The sequence below is a fragment of the Cervus canadensis genome, chromosome 20, assembly GCF_019320065.1.
Source record: "Cervus canadensis isolate Bull #8, Minnesota chromosome 20, ASM1932006v1, whole genome shotgun sequence".
Lineage (NCBI taxonomy): Eukaryota > Metazoa > Chordata > Mammalia > Artiodactyla > Cervidae > Cervus > Cervus canadensis.
In genome coordinates this window covers 38,165,633-38,182,965 of record NC_057405.1, presented here as the reverse complement: position 1 = coordinate 38,182,965, position 17,333 = coordinate 38,165,633, and the positions used below count along the sequence as shown (strand labels likewise).

Sequence of the window (17,333 nt, the reverse complement as noted above, 5' to 3'; positions counted from 1 at the left end):
ATCACTTTACTGCCTTCTCCTCATGAAAAGAAGTGTGGCCATGATGATGGGAAAGGAGGAGGGCAGCCACCAAAGAAGAGCTTTCTCATCATTTAATCATTTATCATGTCTCTCAGGGAAAAGATATGCAAAATCATCTGGCCAAGAGTAAATAGAACCTAAAGCTCACTTCTGTGTATACCTGGAATAAGCCACGACCTATGGGCTCAGACAGTAAAGAATCTGCCTGAAATTCATGAGACCCATGTTCGATCCCTGGGTGGGGAAGATCTGCTGGAGAAGGAGATGGCAACCCACTCCGATATTCTTGCCTGGAAATGGCAACCCACTCCAGTATTCTTGCCTGGGGACTCCCATGGACAGAGGAGCCTGGTGGGCTACAGTCCATGGGCCCACAAAGAGTCGGACACAACTGAGCAACTTTCTTTTCTTTCTTTCTTTTAAAATTCTGTGCAACCTGCTCTAGCTTTTCAGAGACAAACTGATATAAAAAGTCAAGCAGAAATTTTTAATGCTGAGGAAGACTACTGGAACAGAATAATTTTGTGATAAGTTTAGGAACGTGCTTTTATGTGTAGACATGTTTAAAAGTTGTTCATATACTGTATCTTTGTTTTCTTTTGTTTCTTCAGGGTGTAGAACTTTACATGTATAATTTATACAATAAACATATTTGTTCTGTTGGTGTAGATACATTTGAATTACTAGAAACCACAAAAAACAGATTTCCTAGGTACCACGTCTGATGCGTGATATGTCTCTAACAATTGGTTTGTTGTTGTTGTTTAGTCACCAAGTCATGTCTGACTCTTTTGTGACCCCATGGTCTGTAGCTTGCCAGGCTCCTCTGTCCGTGAGATTTCCGAGGCAAGGATACTGGAGTGGGTTGCCAATTCCTTCTTCACAGGATCTTCCTGACCCAGGGATCAGACCTGCATCTCCTACAGTGGCAGGGGAATTCTTTACCACTGAGCCACCAGGGAAACCCTAACAATTGGTAGAGAATAATATTTAACACCTACGAAGGATTTGCTGTGTGTTAGGAACTGGAAATGTTAGTCACTCAGTCGTGTCCAAACTTTTGCAACCCCATGGACTATAGCCTGCAAGGCTCCTCTGTCCATGGAATTCTTCAGGGAAGAATACTGGAGTGGGTTACATTTCCTTCTCCAGGAGATCTTCCCAACCCAGGTATCGAACCTGGGTCTCCTGCATTGCAAGCAGATTCTTTACCGTCTGAGCCACCGGGGAAGACCCAGGAACTATTTCAGTACATTATGTGCATTGATTCATTTAATCTTCAAATCATTTATGAGCACGGTGCTTTTTTTTATAATCCCCATTTTGTAGATGAGGAAGAATGCACAGGGAAGTTAAATAACTTGCCCTGAATCACACAGCTACAGTCAGAGACGGAATCTGAACCCAGCTATCTGGCTCCAGAGCCTACCTGCTGATCACCATTTCTGGTTATCTGACTCTGACCAAGTCCCAGGGGAATCGCAGCCAAAGTAGATCAGACTTCAAAGGAGCAGCTAGACAGAGGTCCCAGAGGACCGCAGCTGCAGCCCTGGCTTTAGTCAGCATGCACTGACCATGCCTCATAGCACCTCATGGATGACTCTTGATAAATTGACTCTAGTGTTTGTATGTTTAGTCTCTCCAGCTGCAAGTCACAGTTGCTCATCTGTCAGTTACATTACTAACATGTTCATAAATGTGAGCCTCCATTACTGTCCAGAGTTCTAGGCCTGCCTCTCTCCTTGGTTATAATGCACTGTAGCAATAGAGGCCCTAGGTCCAAGTCCTATTTCCACAACTGATCACCTGTGACTTTGGCCAAGGGACTTACCTCCTAGAGCAGTCATACCTGTAGCCTGAAGGCAATACTTACTGATAGGATTATGAAGGTTTAAGGTAGTAAATGTAAAGCATGCTACCAATTCCCCTTCCCCCAATTTCTAACATTTGAACTCTGTATAATTCCTGATTCCTGAACTGTATTTGTTTCTTGTCACATATGTGTGGCACAAAAAACCCCAGCAATTTAATTCTACCTTCAATATTATTTCTAGATATTAAAAGGCTAACATTCTTTGAGAATCATCCATTTTGAGTAAAGACATCCCATGATGCTAGAGTCTCTTCATGATGGATTAAAAGTCTGGTTTTAAAGCTCTGTTAATAATCTCCCTCTCAAATTGAGGGTGGGATGTATGGAGAGATTAATGTGAAAACATGCATTATCATATTCAAAATAGATAGCCAATGGGAATTTGCTGCATGACTCAGGAAACTCAATCCTGGGCTCTGTAAAATCTAGAGGGGTGGGATGGGGAGGGAGGTGGGAGGGACGTTCGCATGGGAGGGGGCATGGGTAAACCTATGGCTGATTCATGTTGATGTTTGGTAAAAACCAACACAGTACTGTAAAGCAATTATCCTTCAATTAAAAATAGATAAATAAAAAATTTGCCTCTCAAATAAACTGATGTGTGTTTTTTTTTAATTGTAGCAGAATACACATAACATGGGCTTCCCAGGTGGCTCTGTGGTAGAGAATCCACCTGCCAATGCAGGAGACACAGGAGACACAGGTTTGATCCCTAGGTCGGGAAAATCCCCCTGAAAGAAGAAGTGGCAACCCATTCCAGTATTCTTGCCTGGAAAATCCCCTGGACAGAGAAGTCTGGCAGGCTCCAGTCTATGGGGTCACCAAGAGTCTAACACAGCTGAGTGACCAAGTACACACACACACATACAAGTCACCATCTTAGTCATTCAAAAAATTGTATGTATTTTAAGATGATTGCTTTCCAATGTTGTCTTGGTTTCTGCCACACAGCAACATGAATCAGCCATAGGTACACACATGTCCCCTCCCTCTTGAACCTCCCTCCCACCTCCCAGCCCTCTGGGTTGCCATGGAGCCGTGGGTTGAGCTCCCTGTCACAGAGCAAATCCCACTGGCTACCCATTTTACATATGGTGATGTACATGTTTCAGGGCTCCTCTCTCAATTTGTCCCCCCATGCCTTCCCCAGCCGTGTCCACAAGTCTGTTCTCTATGTCTGCCTTTCCACTGATGCCCATCAGTAGCAGTTTTCTAGACTCCATATATATGCATCCATATACGATATTTGTTTTCCTCTTTCTGACTTACTTCACTCTGTATAACAGGCTCTAGGTTCATCCTCCTCATGACAACTGGCTCAGATTCCTTCTTTTCTGTGGCTGAGTAATGTTCATCTTAGCCATGTTTAAGTGTACAGTTCAGTAGTGTTAAAATACATTCCCATTGCTGCAGAATCCATCTCCAGAACTTTTTACCTTGTAAAACTGAAACTCTACACACAAAAAAAATTTATTTTCCTCTCTTCCAGTCCCTGCCAGTCACCATTCTACTTTCTGTCTCTGTGAATAGGCTGCTCTAAATACATCCCATGAGTAATCATACTGTGTTTGTCCTTTTTTTGACTGGCTTATTTCCCTTAGCATAATGTCCTTAACATGTTCATCCATGTTGTATCATGGGTCAGAATTTCCTTCTTTTTTAAGACCAAGTAGTATTCCATTGTGTGCATTTACCACATTTTGTTTGTTCATTTATTTGTCAGTGAATACTTGCATTGCTCCCTCTTTTGACTATTGTGAATGATGTTGCTATGACCATAGGCATAAAAATATTTCTTTGAGGACTATTTTCAATTCTTTGCGGTATATAACCAGAAATAGAATTACTGGTCATATGATCATTCTGTTTTTAATTTTTTGAGAAACTGCCATACTGTTTTCCATACCATTAATATTTTACATTCCCAGCAAGAGCTCACAAGGGTTCAGATTTCTCTACATCGTCACTAACATTTGTTTTTATTTTCTGGTTTTGTTGATAGTAGCCATCCTAAGGAGTATGATTAGGATGGCTAATGAACCATTTCAGTGTGGTTTTGATTTTCATTTTCCTACTGATTAATGATGTTGAGCATCTTTTCATGTGCTTTTGGGCCATTTGTGTATCTTCTTCAAAGAAATGTCTTCTCAAGTCCTTTGTTCATTTTTAAATCAGATTTTTTGGGTTTCTTTTTTTGTTGAGTTGTAGAAGTTATGTATATATATTTTGATATTTGCTTCTTATCAGATATATGTTTTAGAAATACTTTCTCCCACTCTCTGGATTGCCTTTGGGCTCTGTTGCTTGTGCCCTTTGATCCAAAGTCATTTTAATTTTGATGAAGTCCAGCTTACTTATTTTTTTTTTTATTTTGTTGCCTGTGCTTTTTGTTATCATCCTCATATATATAAACTACCATTTTATGCGTAGGACTAATAAGGCAAGAATCACTATCTCTTTAGGGACTGTCTGGGAATCTAAAACCTTTGCCTCAGACATTCCCAAGGGAGCCTTGTGAGTAAATACACAGAACAAACCCTGTTGCAGGAACACGACCAAGGCTACGAGGCATAAAATTGGAAGCCCTTGTTTGCTTGTTCACAGCCTGTGCGTGGAAGCCAGAGGGTCCTGAGATGCCAGAATCAGGCTTGAGAAGAGCCTGCAGTTCAGCCGTGCCTGCTGTCACAAGCGGAACAGGCCGCTCGTGTGGAGGGTCATGTGTCAATGAGTAATCACTAAGAAAAGCAACTCTCTGAAGGGCTGATCAACACGTCAGGGTCAGGACGCATCACATGGACATGTAGATGCCTTGGCGTGTGTGCGCGCATTTTAAGTACCTATTCAGACCTGTCAAACATGATCAAGTGTCTTTAATTAAGTGCCTGGGCCAGTCTGTATGCACACATATGCAACTGCTCTTTTCTACCCACTGTAGCTTAATAAACACTCCCTATGAAATTTCATGTTAACTTATTTACCTAAGTAAGTAAATAAAATACACATTGAAAGAATTTTTCCTCTTTTGCCCACTCTTGAGATTCCATAAACATTTCTATATTTCATACACACAGAATTCTCACCATTTAGGCAGCCAAAATAGAATCTAGAGGTGGGTGGACAGTCACTTAATTGTCAAATATCTCTAGTGATTTTTTTTTTTTCTCTAGTGATTCTGACTGCTCGCCAGAGCATTTGAAACAGTGCAGGGTGTCTAGCACTACTTCTCTTAATTTTTAATCCTGGGTGTATTTCAAGGGGAATTTAATCCATCTGGTTCTGATTCACTTACTCTTAGCTCATCAAAGTGGTACTTTGTAATTGATGTTTGATGTCCAGAATGCCTTGTGGGTTTTCTGGTCATTAGAAAGATTCCCCCTTGCCTGCCCATCTGCCCCTCCACAGCTCTGGCCGTACTCAATAAGTTATATTTTATTTACCTGACTAAGTTTTAAATGACCAGAAATGAGTACTTGACCAAATGTTAGAGCCTTCAGCCCTCCATAGTCACGATTTTGGAGTGTGACAAAGTGAGAGGCCTGGGGTGGCAGGTTGCTGGGGGCTGTGTGTGCACGGTGGGTCCGACCGCTCAGGCGGCCAGACCACACACTCTGCACTGTCCTCTGGCTTGAGGTCTGTGTCCACCGTGGATGTCTCTAGGCGCCGGGAACAGAGTTCTGAAACCTCTTTCATCTAGCACTCGCACACGATGCCACAGCCACCCCCACACCCGTAGCACATGCAGACGTAAACGGGCCCCCAGACAAGGTTTCTCATCGTGCGTGCGTGCAATCTCTTTAAGATGACTTCAAAACAAGCTCTTGACTCAGTAAGCCCTGCTGTATCAGGAAAACAACATGCTCATGCCCTTCCAAATCCTACCAATAGGAAACTTAATACCGTCTTCTCAAGGCTTGACCTCTCTCAAAGTCCTCCAAAGAAGACCCCAGAATGCTCAGCTCTCTCTCATGATGGGAAGAAAATGCAGTCTATTGTGTCCAAAAAACAATGCAGAATTTTAGCACCAGAAGTGGCCTTGAAGATCACATAATCTCGATTGTCTCCTATAGCTGCAAAGGGTAAACTGTGCATTTATTTATGCACTTGTTCTTTCTTTTAACTATTAGTGATGTATGGTCATGGCCTTAGTCAGCTTTTCCATTCAACAGTCATTCAATAGATCTTTGCTGAGCACCTCCCTTGTGTCAGACACCTTGCTAGGCCCTGAGGCTTTCAGAGGGCAAGTAAGCTTATCCCTGCAAGAGCTATGCATCCATTCCCTTCTCTATCACTGCTCTGTCCTTATAAGCCAACTAGTGATGTCATCTGCTAATAAGCAAAGAGTTTCTGAGGTTGCCAGTTTGTCACAGAAAACTTTGGAGAACTCGCTTTCATTTGTAAGGCTCCTATCAATAAATCTTGCCGATGGCCCTCTTGTCTTGATTTGTGAACTATATAACTCTATTAGTTTTCCTACCTGACCAAGACTCTCTGGATGGCATTTTGGATTTCCCAGGAAATAAATAAAACCTATATTGATCAATGTTAGTGGATAAACTCTATTCAGCTAACAAGTGCGCATCCTGCCAGCCAGCATAGAACCTTATACTACCGAGAGCAGCCGAGAAACACCACAGAGAGGGAGAGGAGGCTGATGAAACACCTCTTAAAAAGAGGCTGATTAACAAAAAAAAAAAATTCTTTTTTCTTCCGTTTTTGTTTTAAAAAGGACTGTATATTTAAGCTTCTGAAAACTAAAGAGTCTGAACAGAAATAGAGTCAGTACTAACTTACAAAAACAAGAAAAGCACATGGAGGCAAAGCAGACAAGAGGTGAAGGGCCAAGTGAGCATTGGTCACAAACCCTTCTTGCTTTCTCTTAAAAATAGTTTCCTTAGCTTAAAGTCATTTATCTTTTGCAGCATCGAAACCAAACGCATGAACATTTGTATAAAGTCTGGCACTGCAAATATCACAGCGCAGCATCCCATCTCAACCTTCTGCATGTTGAATATTTTCCTGGTGAATATGGAATTCTTAGAAGTGAGAAGGTAGTCATCCAGGCAACTTCGCCTTTGTGATACTTACTTTTATCAGTTTACAGAAACAGAAAGCTTCTTTTTGAACTGACTTTTGCTAGCTTTTCCATTTCCCTTGACAACTGCATTTTACTATCATACCATAAAGGAAAAGTTTTCAGGCGACTGATTCATGTGTCAGTGAGGTCATCTGAAGTTTTCGGACCTTAAATAGGAATGGTGTTGTGAAAAGAATGAGCCTGGCTCGTACCAGGCGAGCTAAGAGCTTATCTTACCAGGACATGGAGTCCCCAGTGGGTGGAGGAGATGGCCCGGCTGCCTTTCTTTCCTTCTCCATTAGAGTTAAGCAGATGTGGTTAGTCACTGTGTAAGGGAGCGGGTGGAAATGTAAGTATTCAAGCTTATGTGCGTTGCCAGGTCTCAGTCAGCCAGGCAGTCACTTCTCCGGAGCCTAAAGTAGGCACTAAATTTCACCCTCACCCACCAAATGGGCACACTTGCCCCTTAATCTGTCTTCCTGCAGGAGGGCTCCCCTGGCACCATCCCGCCTGAACTTGGGGCCAGCCTTTCCCTGGAGCCCCTTCTTGTGAATTACAGCCTGAAGCCTGGAGGCTGAATAGAAAACAGCCTCCAGAAACCCAACTGGAAGGCCTGACCGGAATTCAGCCTAATGTGGAGAATGGCAGGAAAGCTTCTATTATTCTACTTCATTCTATCTGCTGGGAGGCAGCGCGGCGCCTGGAGTCTGACTGAGCTTAACTCATTTCCCTGGATTTCCGAGTCACAGCCACCATGCCTACTAAAGCCAAATATCTCACTCCCGGGGCTCACTGCACTTCCTGATATAGGATGCACTTGCTTGTCTCCTGGTGACCTAAAACACTAATAAAGGAGTCATAATATGACCTAGACAAGACCTGGAAGCCAACCAGAATGCAAATGATTGACGGGAGTGCTTCCAGTTATCTACTGTTTGTTCTGATTTGGCGTGGTTCTTTTTATTATGATTGTGGGAGTAGGAAGCTTAAAAATACATACAGGCATTACTCTCCACATTGGTGAAGGTTAATCCTAAGGTGTGGCAAAAGAAACTCTGTGTTACAGATTGGAAATCCATAGGCACCAGCTACAATTTTTGCTGCCCCTTCCTTCCCCTGGCTTTCTGCAAGGATGGCCATGGCACTTTGAAAACAATTCTTAAATGTGACTTTTGTCCAACTCTGGGTACAGGGTTAAAGGAGCAACTTCTTTTGTTGAGTTATTTTCCTCACTGATTGTTCTGATGATCTCTGCTTGCTATTTCTCAAATGTTATTAAAGTGATTAGCATTTCTGCAGAAAGGTCATGAATTCACTGTCTTATTCTTTCTTTTTTTAATCTTTTTAATACCAATCTTAATCTTTATTTCCAAAATAAGATAAATATTTGATATAATGCAGATCCATGGTTAAAATAACCACTTGTGTTATGAATCAGGACTAGGGAGATTTTTTGGAGTCATCTCTTAGGTTTGCTGGTTGTCATGTTTCAGGGTCTTTAACCTCAAATTCCTCTTTTTTTTTTTTTTTTAGAGGAAGGCTTTTTATATATCCACTGTTCCTTTTGCTTTTTCTTCATATATTTAGATTCAAAAGGTCATCTTATATCCAAGCTAGATAGAGAGGTAGGCTGCCCAAATGTTAGTTGCCTTTCTGTACTTGGAAAGTATCCTCTGAAGTCAGCTTGCAAGGAGTTCTTGTAAAACCCAACCTGGAAGTTTCAGTCTCCCATCCTCGGAGGCCAATGTCCTAAGGTGATCTATCATAGCCTTGCCTGGGAATGGTCATCCTTCCTGTGGGAGGAAAATCAGATGGAGTCAGAGTCCTCCACCCAGGGTACCAGAGTCAGACTGGACTGGCACATCGTCCTCAATGACAACAGCCCCAGCAGGCAAGGGTATGCTATGAACCTCATTTTAATGCATTCCCTTTAATACCTACATTTCTATGTTAAAGAATCCCTCCACTTTTAAAAATCTATTCTATCAGATTTAGATTTAACTAGTACTTCTGAGTTTCTACTATGTGCTGGGCATTGTGTTAGGGTCTTTCTCTCCTGATGATAATAATAATGCCTAATATTTATTATTATTATATTTATTGTCTAATATTTATCTGCCAGGCACTGTTGAAATACTTTCTGTGAATTAATTCACTTAATTCTTGCATCAATCCTATGAGAAGTTTTATCTCAATTACCAAGAAAAATTTCATGGATTAACATGGTGATTCTTACCATATAGATGATAATTCTAAGGTTCAGAGAATTTTGAGCACCTTGTTCAAGGCCAAGGATCAAGAACCAAGGTTCATACCTAGAACTTTATCTGTGTATAGCATCCTCCACCCTTCTTGGCTGTATTGCATAAATCATGGAAAACTAATTTTAGTTCTGTTGGATGTTGCTTCATCTAACTAATTCTTAGAGTTGGGTTGTTTCTAACATGTTATACAGATTTTTTAAAGTAAAGTTTTGATTTATCTTTCTACTGGTCTGTTGTCAATTGATACTAACACATAGAGAAATTAACCTGATACAGTATCTGAACACAATATAACTGTGGAAGAGAAGATCCAACTATCAGATACCATGGTATAAACATACTTTAATGCTCATCAACTACAAGGTTGCAAATTCCATGTTATACACAAATAATTAATGCAAAACTATAGTTGGCACATCTAGAACTTTAATTCATTTGCTGTGTTTGTTTATTCACACTTTGGTTGTAAAAGGATTGTAACAGCATTAGTGATCTTCTATTGAACAGAAATTCTCTATAAAATAATCTGTAGAGAGGCCAAAATGAAGTCTTTCAAATTATTTAAATATGCTTAAGTTCAAAGGGCTTTTCCTTTCCTTTATTTTAATATTTTGTTTTTTCTTTGGCCATGCCCCAAGGCATGTGGGATCTTAGTCCCCCAACCAGGGATTGAACCCACACCCCCGGCACCGAAAATGGAAGTCTTAACCACTGGACTGCCAGGGAAGTTCCTTTCCTTTCCTTCAAATTCATGCCCATTTCCTTAATCTTTTTTCTAAATGTTAATTTTCCATGCTTTAAATCACTTTTGAAAACCCTCCAAGTCTTCTGTTTCTCTCAAGTTGCGAAGCCCAGAAATGGACACTTACTAAAACTGAGTAAGACATGGAGACGATTTAATAAGGATTCCTACCTTCCCTTCTTATATTCTAAATTCCACATATTATTCTCAAAAGGCACTTTATTCTAACACATTGCCTCTTTAGCACAAAAGATAATCTCCTGATTTTATTTATGTCTCTCTCTCTCTCTTTTTTTTTTTTGCATACCCAGATTAAAATTGACAAATGCATGGTCTGGTTTTCTTCTTAAATTAACAACTTTGCCTTTTCCCCTTAATCTCAGACCTAGGTGGGTTTGGTTTTTGCCTGTCCCTCACTTTGGAGGCATCTGGATCCTTTGTGTTCGCTCTTTTCCTCTGTCTGATTTTAAACACAATGCCGGGATCATAACCTGTAGAATAAGCTGCCTCCCCAGGATACCACAGAGACTTGGTAATAAAGCCCCTCTGTGAGTATGTCGTAGCTCAGTCTAGAAGTGTAGCTGGTGCAAAATTTCATATAAAAATATCATTTGCAAATCACTGGGCCGGTTGTTTTCTAAATCAACAAGCTCCTAACATAAATATGTCATTTGCATGTGGGAAAACTGGGTTGGATAAGTTGATTTCTTCAGTGACATAACCAGCCCTGCCTCAACTCTGCTTTATCTAGAGGGAGGAAAGCAGAGATCCATAAACACACAGGGTTCCCACAGCTCATGTGGGGGTTGGAGGTGGGGTCAGACAGCCTGGGGTCCTTGGTTGTAATCAGGGCTTCTCTCCACTGCAGAATCAGGGACAATCGCCCCTGAATCACCCAGAGTTGTCTTCTTCCAAGAGGCTGATTCAGACACAGAGTCTAGTCTTGTTTATCTTTTCTTTTTTAAAAATATGCATCTGCAAAAAAGCCCTAAGGTCTCTTGTAAAAATGTCACTGAGATACTTCCTAGTGATTTCTCACTAGATATTTTTCCCTGAAATAGATTTTTTCACCAGCATGTCATCAGATATTAATGTAAATGCTGAGCTAAATTTTCAGCCATTGTGATATGCATTGATAATTAATAAACTGACTTCCACTCTGGTTTTATAAATCTCTATTTCTACTCTTGGTTATATGAGTTATGTAATGAGGGACTATTAAACCATGATAAAGTACAATAATTTTTTTCAATTTTGGCATAAAGATTATTCCAAGGATAGAGATTTCTTATGGATTTCTGATCATTTATACATAATGAAATAAAAATACTCTTTTAGAGTTTCAAAAATATTACTTAAGCCAAGATGGGATCTATCAATTGTAGTTTTTATACTTGCTTGATTTTTGTTGCATTTGTTTCAGACCGTGGTTCATGACAGGGTAAAGTTTTTTACAAGTAGGGAGGGGGTTTGATTACATTTGATGTTCTCTAAAGCTTATTAGTCCTGGGAATAAGAATTGTATATTTTCCCAGAGGAAGGTATACGATGTTTGACCTAAGAGAAGCTTCAGGGATTATTAATATCAGTATTGCTCAAAGGAGCTCTAGGGGTTCCTCAGACACTCCTGAAGAGCAGGGGGAAGAAAATCAGTTCAGGTTGGGCTGGGTGGAGACAATTAGTGGAGTCTCCAGACCCTGAACCAGGGCAGCTCCACTTCTGATTAGGTTTACGCACTGGACTCCTGTGTGAGGTTTCATTTGAAAAGGCTACATGTGCTATAGGAATATTAACAACATTACTAACAGTAAGAAAGTCTTGAAATCCAAGTCGAATGCCTAAATTTTATAAGTGAGGGAACTGAAGCTCAGAGAGAATAAATGATTTGCTCAAAACAATGCAGCTAGTAAAAAGTTAGCTGGATTAATGATTCTTAAAAATTAAAAGGCGCAGACATGGAGAACACACTTCTGGACACAGTGGCGGAAGGAGAGGGTGGGATAAATTGAGAGAGTAGCATGGAAACATATATATTACCATATGCAAAATAGATACTTAACAGGAAGTTACTGATTAACACAGGGAGCTCAGCCTGGTGCTCTGTGACAACGTGGAGGGGTGGAATGGGAGAGGCGGGAGGGAAGTTCCAGACGGGGGTGATATATGTATACTTATGGCTGATTAATGTTGTACAGCAGAAACCTACATAACATTCTAAAGCAACTAATCTCCAATTTAAAATAAATTTTTAAAATGTAAAAGGCTATGTTCAATTTAATCAATGTTTATCAAAGCCCTGCCAAGTGTAAAGTACTATGCTAGGCCTCAAAGGAATAAAGAAAATAGCATATAGCCCTAGTATAGAAACTTAGCACAAGATTCTTTAGCATCTTGTACTAAAGTTAGATCATCCCATCTAACTTCTTTGTTTTAGAGTTAGAAGCTTCCTGAAAGTCATACTGCAATTAAATGTCAGAATCAGGACATGAGTCTTACTTTTAAAATCTTCATTCTAATGCACTTCCCACTGTACCATCATGCTGTCAAATTTGGTTCATGAACACTGAGGGTCTCAAGAAAATCCTCCACTTGAAAAACCCAACTGAACATTCGCATTTTAAAAGTTCTGAAAAGTCCTAGAGTAAAGAACTGTGCTTATCTATGGTTCCAAAACCTATGTCTTAGAATACTACTTATGCCTTACACATCTATGTCCCAAAGAACACACTTGAGAGATTCTGCACTATAACTTCTCCTCCTCTAGACTTTACTAGATATGATAATGAACTCTAGTAGGACCTTTTTTTAAAAACCACATTTCCCTATATATAAATAGGGTTTCAGCTATTTACTCTCACTGATGTGTTCGAGCAGATGGATTAGTTACCAATACATATTGTGTTTGAATGTCATGGAAAATATTATATACATACGTCCAAATATGTGTGAATCAAATGCAATATACAAAATGCTAACAATGTATTGTTTCAGCCTCAATATCAATTCACATCTGTTCCTATCTATATGAGAGGCTCAATGCTATCTATTTTCTTCCAAAGTATAATTATGCATTACAAGTCACCAGAAATATTGAATTAATTTTAGTAAGATAAGAATTGGTGAATAACTTTTTGCCCAGTTTTCAGAGATAAAGTTACTGTCATGCAAAGTGAAGACCCATTTGTTTTTTCTTATAAAATACATATATCTTGGTGCATTTTGCTTTGGTCAGAATGCAAAACATAGAAAAGGAATAAATAGTAAAATTTCTCCAAAAAAGACTATGCAGGGTACACCAAACCAAAATGATACTGTAAGCCTTGGGAGGGAACCTGTTCTTGCAAGATTTGCAGACCGATTTTTCAAGATCAAAAGTGTTTACATAAGCACACAAAATCTTGGACCTTTTCCCAGACTAAACCTCCAACACTTCTGAGGTTGGCCCATCACTAATATTTACAATATTTTGACATTTCATAGGATGGACTCCATAGGCCTTTATGATAGGCAGGCTTCCGACTACGGCAGAGTGCTGAAACGGTTTGTGGTGCGTGAAAGACGGTCAGACAGCACTGGCGTTTTGCAACAGGAAGGAAATGATTTGTAGGTCCCACCAGCTTGTTGTATCTTGTCGGCTTTGTTAGATGAGAAGCATCACTGGGCACCCATTAGTATAGGGAGGGCCACGCTGCTCACCTGACAAGCACTCCTTGCCAAGTGATTTGAGGCCTGTGTTTAGGTGATGTTCTTTCCTGTAGCATTGCATTTTTACAAAAAACTTTTAGAAACAGGACCTCCACTGTGCTAATTCTCTTAACTCCTTTATTTTAATTAAAAAAAAAAAAAATTTTTTTTTTCTTTTTGGCTACACCACGCAGCATGCTGAATTTTCTAACCAGGAATCAAACCCATGGCCCCTGCAATGGAAGCCTTTAATCTCAACCACTGGGCCACCAGGGAAGTCCTCTTAACCCTTTTAAATAAGACTGAGCATAGCAACTTACACTTAGTAGGGCTTTAATAATAAGAGTCTTCAACAAATCCATGCACTTACCAAGTTGGAACTTGTAAGATAAAATAAATCCTGTACTCTCTGGTAACATCTACCTCTAATGACCTACTTATCCACTGTGATTTATTATTTTTTTCCATTTTGAAAAGTGAAAGTGTTAGTTGCTCAGTAGTGTCCAACCCTGTGACCCCCACGGACTAGCCTATCAGGTTCCTCCGTCCATGGGATTTCCCAGGCAAGAACACTGAAGTGGGTTGCCATTTCCTTCTCTAGGGAAGCCCCCCAACCCAGGGATCAAATCCCAGTCTACGGCAATGCAGGCAGATTCCTTACCTCCGGAGCCGCCAGGGAAGCCGTGGTCATTCCTAATAAAGCTTCTAATAAATTGCATGATTATTGTATCTTCATTGCCAACAGCAGCAGTTGAATAAAGCCATAGGTGCTCTCTTACATGCTAAATTAGGATTCTCCTCCATAATCATCGTTGTTCCTTCGCTGCTTTTAAGAGGTCCATTTTCCTTAGATGACAAGGGTCCACACTTGGAATATATATGCTCAAGGATCTCCAATCTCAATAGTTTTCATGTGTGAACAGGTAGAAGACACTCTGTTAGAAAAGACAGAAATGTATGAGATGTGAGTCCTGCTCTCAGAGAGTTACAGTCTCATTATGGAATCAAGAAAAACACAAATACAGGCAGTAGTACTTATCAGTGACGTTTGAAGGTGCTGCTCTAGAAGCAGGGATTCAGATACTTATCTTGACAACAAAGAAGGTTAATAATTGCATGTGTTCATCTGTTCTTTAGGGGATGGGGGATATAAATGAGACTATCTCATTCATTGGGCTTCCCTGGTGGCTTAGATGGTGAAGAATCCACCTGCAGTGCTGGAGACCTGGGTTCGATCCCTGGGTTGGGAAGATCCCCTGAAGAAGAAAATGGCAACCCACTCCAGTATTCTTGCGTGGAAAATTCCATGGACAGAGGAACCTGGCAGGCTATAGTTCATGAGGTCGAAAGAGTCAGACACAAGTTAGCAACTAAATAATAACAACTACCTCATTGATCATATGATTTAAAGCCAAAGATCAAGACCGCCATTCTTCCAGAGGCTTGGGTATTTTCTCCTCCATCATCCCCAGGAGTGTCCAAGGCTTTACTCCTTTCTTTTCCTATCCTGGCTCAGCCTAAGTCTTTATGGGAGTTTGATCTTTCACTGTCAGAGCTCCACAGTGGGATTAGAAAGAGGCCAATCTAACAGGAGAGAAGTGGCCACACCTGTAGTGATAACCCCAACTGGGGTTCTCCTAACTGGTCACCATGTCTATCCACATACTTGATAATTTAGAACTTGTGGTCCTGTGACATGGGCTTAGATTATTCGCAAGGCAGTTCCCAGGCAACCTAGGGGTGGTACTGAGCAGTGAAACATTTAAGGTGGCAAGCAGATGGTGCCTGTCCAGGAGTCCAGCCCTGTTAGAATATGTCCTGTGAGGCAAGCCTGCCAGTTGAAGGGAATAATTATAAGAAGCTGTCTAACTGCCATGGCAATAGAAACTTAACCCAAGTGTTTTCAGGTAACTGCCAGCCCTGGGCCTGGCCCCCTTCCACAGGCCCCACCGCACACGGCCCTGTGTGAAGTGGGTGTTTTACGGCAAGTTACAGCAACGCAGCTGTTTGCACTAGAACTTAACCCAGGTATGCCACATAGCTGTGCCAAAGCACGTCTTACTGTTTCATTAATTCAAAAGCAACTCACATTTTAAAAAAACCAAAAAAACAAAACTGTGTGACCCTGACTGCTGGCTTCAGTTCTTTGTCAAGAACTGGTTATTTAGTTCAATTTCATAAAATGTTTCTATGTACCCAATATGTGTTTCAGGCTTCCCTGGTAGCTCAGATGGTAAAAAATCTGACTGCAATGCAGGAGACCCAAGGTTCAATTCCTGGGTCAGGAAGATCCCCTGGAGAAGGGAATGGCAAGCCCACTCCAGTATTCTTACCTAGACAATCCCTGGACAGTAGAAGCCTGGCACGCTACAGAACATGGGGTTGCAAAGAGTCGGACACGACTGAGCAACTAACTACACACACACACACACACACACACACACACACACACACACACACACAATATGTGTTTGACACCTGGAAATAAAGAAGGTACAGGCCCTGACCCAAAGACAAAAACATCATGCCAACTGGTGAGCAACATCCTATCTAGTGGTAATAAACACACACACATTACAATTCAATGACATGTGCAAAAATAGAAATAAACATGAACTAAGATGGACAGGGAGGCCTGGCGTGCTGCGATTCATGGGGTCGCAAAGAGTCGGACACGACAAAGCGACTGAACTGAAGTGGTGAAACAGAAGAAAGAATGGTTATTTCAGACTACTCCAGATAGTCAGAAATAGCTTCCCAAAGGTGATGCTATTTGAACTGAAATTTGTAGTATAAATGAAAATTCTCTAGGCAGATGAGAAAGGGAAAAGGTCTAACAAACAGAGGGACTATAATGAACCAGAGTGTGAAAAGCAAAATCCAATGGGAGAAAAATGAGTAGATTAGATTTATGGAGGGTAACTCTTGAACAAATGAGCTAGGGTGTTGTGTTGATAACTGAGCCAGCAAGTTGTGTTGATAAAGCCCAGGGTGTCATGCTTGGAACTGTAATTCATACAGTGCCCCTGGGGAGATTTAAAGGGTGTTTCCTAGGGTGTGATTTGAGTCTGGCAGCCCCTGCTGGAGGTCCATAGGAGGATGAGACTCAAGGATGCTGAGAGGCTACTGCAACAGTCCAGACAAGAGAAGGTGAGGGGCTGGAGTGAGTTCTTCACCGTGATGATACTGAAAGTGTTAGTCACTCAGTTGTGTCTGACTCTTAGCTACCCCATGGACTCTAGCCCATCAGGCTCTTCTGTCCATGGGATTCTCCAGGCAAGAATACTGGAGTGGGTAGCCATTCCCTTCTCCAAGGGACCTTCCTGACCCAAGGATCAGACCTGGGAATCAAACCTGGGTATCCTGCATTGCAGGTGAATTCTTTACCATCTGAGCCACCAGGAATTCTCCTGGATGGGCTCAAAGAGACTACAAGTTTCCCCTTTCCTTCTGCAGCTGGACTTCGGGGCTTGTACACAGATTTGTTGGTGAGTGAAAAAGGAACCATCGTGGTTAGAAAGAATGGAAGAATACTAAAATGATAGAATTATAGAACATTCAAACTGAAAACTATCCAAAGAGGTCCATTCCAATTCCCTCATATACCTACAGGTGAGTTGGCTAATTAATGGCAAATTCTAGCCTGGCAGCCAGGTCCATGACCAGTGAAAAGCT

At 41.0% G+C, this 17,333-nt stretch overlaps 1 long non-coding RNA gene across 2 annotated transcripts in view; it reads right to left on the bottom strand.

Moving 5' to 3' along the window:
• LOC122422905 overlaps window positions 1-17,333 on the bottom strand; it is a 42,453-nt gene that overhangs the window by 8,782 nt on the left and 16,338 nt on the right. The window contains exons 4-5 of one of the 2 annotated variants that reach the window (XR_006264007.1): window positions 14,320-14,593; window positions 8,391-8,761 (exon numbers count right to left, since the gene is read on the bottom strand). This is a non-coding gene — a long non-coding RNA (uncharacterized LOC122422905). Of the gene's footprint in view, window positions 1-8,390; window positions 8,762-14,319; window positions 14,594-17,333 lie in introns of those variants that run through there. The other variant, XR_006264006.1, reaches the window with a different exon arrangement.